The sequence below is a fragment of the Alosa pseudoharengus genome, unplaced genomic scaffold (assembly GCF_046254945.1).
Source record: "Alosa pseudoharengus isolate Yale_2024_CS ecotype anadromous, Long Island Sound unplaced genomic scaffold, YU_APseudo_1.1 YU_APseudo_1.1_scf_4, whole genome shotgun sequence".
NCBI lineage: Eukaryota > Metazoa > Chordata > Actinopteri > Clupeiformes > Clupeidae > Alosa > Alosa pseudoharengus.
In genome coordinates this window covers 31481292-31487702 of record NW_027468774.1, presented here as the reverse complement: position 1 = coordinate 31487702, position 6411 = coordinate 31481292, and the positions used below count along the sequence as shown (strand labels likewise).

At 40.5% G+C, this 6411-nt stretch overlaps 1 protein-coding gene across 1 annotated transcript in view; it reads left to right on the top strand.

The window, feature by feature from the left end:
• The first annotated feature begins 3682 nt into the window (after positions 1-3682).
• The window catches only part of scn4ab (sodium channel, voltage-gated, type IV, alpha, b), a 39297-nt gene continuing 36568 nt past the window's right edge, over positions 3683-6411 (top strand). The window contains exon 1 of the mRNA XM_076265881.1: positions 3683-3768. The gene's annotated coding sequence lies outside the window, so the exon portion shown is untranslated. The remainder of the gene's footprint in view (positions 3769-6411) is intronic.

Genomic DNA, 6411 nt, shown 5'->3' with positions numbered 1-6411 from the left:
AAACTGCCTTGCCGGCTTCAGTGTCATCATGCAGAACTTCCTCCCAGATCCCCCAGGGTTCTATAACCAGGTGTGGCTCCACAGAATCAGTTGCCTTGTGCTCTGGCCACATACAGAACATTCCACAGTATCTATTCAGTCCAAGGTAGTTGACAGTGTTGGTACTCTCTCTGAGTATGTCTGTGGCAATTCATTTTGTAAATGTTTATCATTGTATGTAAATGACTAATCTTCTTGTGTAGGTTTTTAGACAGGGAACCTACTTTTTCTGAAAAGGTGAGTTGCACAACAGCATCAGTATAAAAGGATATGAAACGACGAAATATATAAAACGAAATATATACATATATATATATATATAATGGATCTTCATATATATCATATATATATATATATATATATATATATATATATATATATATATATATATATATAATCGATCTTCTCAAATCACCAAGGCTAAAAGGAAGATTTGTAGACTGCGTCACTGGGAACTTTATTATTGCATTCAGATGGTTATAACAACTTTCTTTAGACCACAGCAACAAAATAAAATAAATTAAGTTTATTGTATATAGGTTACCAAAACAACTGCGGGCTATCAAAAGATATACAGGATATTGAGCTTTTGGTTCAAAAAAGCCTTGTTGGTTCAGGGCTATCCATTTCAGTGCAATACCAAAAACAACCACCAGGTTGAGCTGGAAGGGAAATAATGACATGAAGATAAACAGGTGCTGTCCTAACAGGTGTTGGATATGTGAATGAGAATGTTCTAGCAGGAATGATTTAGCTGTTGACACATTAGATTACTACTAATCATACCGACAAACCCAAGCCTAGCACAGCTAAATTATCATTTTGAATCCAGCGTGTTGGTTTAATAGTGCCACTTGTATGGTTGACTTTCTTTTCTATGAGCCTGTTCTATGAGCATTAGCTTCACAGAATTACAGATATGTTCTATGCATTAGTTCTATTTATTTTGTGACTCTAAGATGAACTTCAATTAAAATACACAAATGATATAGCCTACAACTGCAATACACATGAATACTTGAAAATGTAGCATGCCACATACAATAAAATGGTTCTTGGCTTCGAACAGTACTTAAAAAGGTCTACATAGAGACTTTGCAAAAACTCTAGATATATCATTCTAATTTGGAGGTAAAGACCACAACACCAAAGTGACTGGACTATGTAATTAATGATCCTTCTTCTGGTAACATCACAACTTAACTAGCATCCAGTCTACAACCTGTCCATTTTGGCACATTGTACATTATCTCTACATGGCTTACATTTTGTGTTAACTTGACGTCCAAAGAGTTTAACATCTAGTCTTCGTGTGGTTGACAACATGGCCCTATTTAGCCTGCCTACTTCATCTCCTCAGGCATCCAGCAGCATGGCAGCCCTGGGCCTTAGCACCCCAGATGAATCTGATGGCAAGCTTCTGTGCCAGGCTCGTGACCTGCTAGGCCAGCAGTAATCGACAAAACAACTAATAGCATCTCAGAGCAATCCACTGCCACTGTCAAGTCCACCTTCCTGGGCCACCTCCTGGTAAAAGCTGTGTGAGTGACTTCTATCCCCACGAAAACACCAGGGATGCTGTTTTTCGGTGGTTAGAGTGTATGTGGGTGGTGTGTGTGGGTGTATGTGTGCACATTTCCGAGCAGAGACTTCCTAAGCCAGCTCTGACCTTAGTCCTCAGTCCAAAACCTTACCAAGGGCACCAAAGTGGTATGACTGACCCTGCAACCCACCCTCATACTTCGCATGTCGCCAACAGTAACTGGCAAACAGCTAATGGCATTCCATGCTTACGTAAACACAGATACTCCCGTTACACTTCAATCTCTCGATTTTTCACTCAGCATGAACTGCCCAGCAGACCAAGCTGATAAAATGTGGCCTCCTTCCCTGTCCTCTGCTGTCTGTGAGTGACAGGTGTCATTGGTGCATCCGTGAGAGACCGCCCCCTTCGTGTCCTTCTGAGAAACGTGTGCTCATTGCAGAGGGAAATGGCAGCATCATCAGCCACGGTGATAGTGGGTGATGGGATTATATTACACCTCAGCTGCTCCTGCTGCTGCTATCAGCCTGAGGAGCACTGCTATGTTCTGGCACAGAGAGAGAGAGGCAGGGAGAAGGAGTGAGAGAAACAGAGAGAGAGAGAGAGAGAGAGAAGAAAGAGAGGGAGACGGTGAAAGTGAGAAATAGACAGAGAGGAGCAAGGAGAAAGATAGAGAGGTAGAGGGACCAATAGGAGGAGGAGGAGGGGGGTGTGAAAGACGAGGAAAGAGAGAGTGGGAAAGAAGCGAGATGGGAGAAGCAATGAGAGAGATAAGAAAGAAAGAGGGAAGAAAGAGAGAGGCACTGAAGAACCGAAAAAGACAATGACATAGAGAACTATTAGAGTTGCTTGACATAGTCTGGAGATTTACAGATGTGCTGTGGATCAATTGCTCCACATCACACCCAGGTCATGTCACCACGTCTAGTCACCAGGCGCCTCGAGTGAATAACGAATCGGCTCTGCAAATAGAGCGCTCTGAATCAACAGTTTCATCACCGCAGGCCCAAATATGTCCGGCAATTGGGGGGAGTTTGTGAGTGTGTGTACAGGCTAGTCTGTGAATGTATGTAAGGGAGAGGTGGTTGTGTGAAAAGATCATAAAGTATGTGATAAAGATGAGTGTGTGTTTTTGTGCTGTATTGGTATGTGTAATATAGAGAACATGAAATTACAGAATAAATACTGTGTATTATGTGTAGCTAAACATGCTGAACATACTGTAGTCTCTAAATAGAACAAGAGTGACATACTAATAAAACCCATGATTTAATTTATTTTATTTAATACACATTTTAATGAGATCACTGCTTTAAAAATATGAATACAGTTTATGAATCACATTAATAAAAATAAAGTTGCTTAAAAAATATATTATTGTATTATTATATTGTTTTGCACATGTCATGCTTTTGTTAAGATTAGTCCCTGTCCAAACATTAAGTTTGAATCCTCGTAAATAATACTGCTTTTAGATGGTGGGGACGACTGATACATCACACCGCAGGTGTCAGGAGGATTGACCGGCACTCTCATTCTCCCGGTCATTCTCAGCACTTAACACGAACCAACACGTACTCAAAGCAACTCAACTATAGCGCTCAATGTCAATACACTACAGCCTGTTTTTAAATAACTGGAGGCTAATCAAGATTCATAAATAATTTGCGTCTTACAAAAGCAATGGTGTTTTTGACTGTCGTCTTTGATTATTTTGACTGTTTTGACGAATCTCCCCCCTGTTTCTGTTAGAATATCTTTCCCACCATTATCAAAAGCAAACAAATTACAGGTTAGTAGGCCTATGAAGTTTTAAATCACATTATTGAATGTTCTCCGTAACCACGCTAGAGCGAAAACCACGCAAGATCCATGCCGAAAATTTTCGAATTTTATTTGTCCTTAGACTATGCATAGATAACTATCTTTTAACGATATTCTCTGATTGGTTTTAATAAAATGCGTGTTGATGAGCAGTGTCACAGGTTTGAACGAAGTGATGATCCACTCTCTACCTGTGACAGATCTCAGGTTTCATTTAAGACGCTCATGCGTAAGCAACAGCTGTCCTGCTGCGGGGACTGACTGTGAGAGGGGGGGAAACGTTCTCAGCGAAGGCTTGAAAGAAGACCAACGACCCGTCTAACTTCTGGGTTCTTTGGAAATCACTTTTTTGACTGGACAAGGTAACAGACAGCGAGTTCACCGTTTGTGGTGTGTTGTTTTTTCTGCGCGCTCTGGTTGTCTCGAGCCAAAGGCATGCGTTGTGTTTGGAGTGTGTGTGGGCGGAAAGAGTGCTTGGGCAGTTAAGTTTCAAGCAGGGGGTCTTGAACTTCAGGGTTGACTCATTGCCATTGGCAGTATGTTTTCTTTAAAGAGAAATTTGCTTTAGAGCAGTAAACATTCTGAACACCTGCACAGTTGTTAGTTCATCAACTCAGTTCCACCTCATGCACGCTGTCCGTTGAACGTCAGTTTCACTATTCGCTCAACATAAACATGAGTAAACGTGACCTGTCAGAATTGAAACTCAGTTGCCTATTCTCAAGTTTGACTGACAACTTTCTGCATTCTTTCCTGACTTCTTACTTCAAGTTCTAAATATAATCAAAACCATGCCTGTGTTGCCTGTATTTTAAATGAGTCAAATCTCATCCTATATTTAAAATATAGTATTAGTTTAGACATTAATATATAGTATTAGTTTAGACATTTAATATTATTGTTACAAAACATCTCTGTCTCTCAAGGGAATTCTTGTTTGGTACCAGCGCACCAACCGCATCTAGCCTTCTGCTAGATCTTTAATTCTTAGTGGGTAGTAAGTCATCCACATCATGTAAACACAAGGCAACACAGCAGTACACTTAACTAAAACAAGGCGATAGCATGACAACAGGATTAACTGGGAGATGCGATCTGTAGAAATAGCGAGCACGACCAGTACGCATGCTTGTTAGGTTACCCATGTTAACGGTACAGAGCGACAATTGCAGAACGCTGCGAGCCAAACGCACGTTGAAAATACATTAGCCCACTTCAACCAGCTGCTGAAAGTAAGCTACAGAACCATATGCAAAATTAGCTAGCTTTTGGACTAATTGAAATATGAAGAACGATTTTAAATCAAATAGGCATGCCATCAACAGTGGAGGCTGTAGCCAAATATAACAGGCATTGAAGTTGGAAAGTATGTTCTCATGTCTCAAATCATGCTAATGATGTTCTGCATAATTCCTTTTTTAGTAGTTTGATATTATTTCCTTTTTCTTTTTTGTCTGTTGTGTTATCGTTTTGGAAAAACTCAGATGTACATTTACATTTTCCTTGTATATCAGTGGCAACCTATTATTTATTATTCAATAGGCCTGCATGTAGCCTTTCAAAACTAGGGATACTTTTGATCATTCACTATTCCTTTCTTGCCTGGAACTATTTATTGAATTATTAAATTATTTAGAGGGCTGTATTAAAAAGAAATTAGTTGAAAGTTACAGAAGAAATATTGGAATACCAACTAGGCTCATCAAATCTTAAGGATTAGATTAGAATTCAGTATTTCTCTTCTAATGCTGTGACATAATGATTACATGCTGTTCACTATAGGACTATCAAAATATGTGATTCTGTAGTGTGTGTGTGTGTGTGTGTGTATGTGTGCGTGTGGAATAATATCATTAATCATGGTATGGAACGCTCTGACATGCAAAGTACATAAATAGTGGAGTAGAGTGAATCTCCCTCTCTTGCGGAGCTTTGGAGTGTCAACTCCCTGGATCTTCATCTGTAAGATCCTGTCCAATGAAGTAAGGAATTCCCTTTCATCTGGCCGTCAGAGCCGACATCACAATCACTCAGCCGCCATCACCACCTCTTGGGGCGTCCTCTGTTTATTTGGCATTTGGCATCAGGAATTTGGTGGTTGTGTGAGACAGACATACTGTACAGGCAGATAGACGCACGCACGCATGCACGCACGCACGCACGCGTGCACACACACATACAGTATATATGAAATTCATAAAACTTTGTAAACATACATTTCAAATGAAGAAGTAGTTGAGGCTTTGGAGCATGAGAGCAAATAGCGATCACTAAACATGTAGGCTGCTAAGAGACAGACAGATAGATATAAAAGTCATACAACCAGTCTGACAGCCAACCAGACAGACAGACAGAAAGACAGACAGACAACTCTGGTTAGCATCATATTTACTCCAGTCCTCCTGCAAGCTAAGCATAGTACCTGGCTCTGTATCTTTATACATCACCAACCTATTCTGGGATGTGTGTGTATGTGCATGTCTGCATTTCTCTCTGCCTGGTTACGTGAGACGGCCACATTTGCATAAGGTGTATGTATACATGTGTCTATGAAGCTCATTGCTAGATCTGCGTAAGTGGAGTTTTGTGCAGTCTGTGTGGGAGGTATAGGTTGCCACAACAATGCACACTTGAGTCATATAGCCTATACTCTGCTTTACATGTAATTTTATTAAGTTGTATCTCTTATTAGGAAGGAAGGAGGAGTGGATTTCTTTTTTCAATATTCATATGACAGGTTCTTCAGTAGAACCAGAAACCATGTATTCTCTAAATACTCAGAATGGAGTTGATGGCTTAAAGCATTGGCCTGACTCAAAACCCAGGCCAGGAGGCACAGTCACAAAAGGCCGTTCATGCAGGACGAGCTGTCCTGTTTTCACATACTGCTACAGGAGCATTGGACCCAAACCTCTTCAGCTTGCCTTCATAATCCTCACTGGCTCCACTTCCAACCTGCTGTGACAGCTAGAACCATGAATGATTCTGACTGAAATTCCGATGAA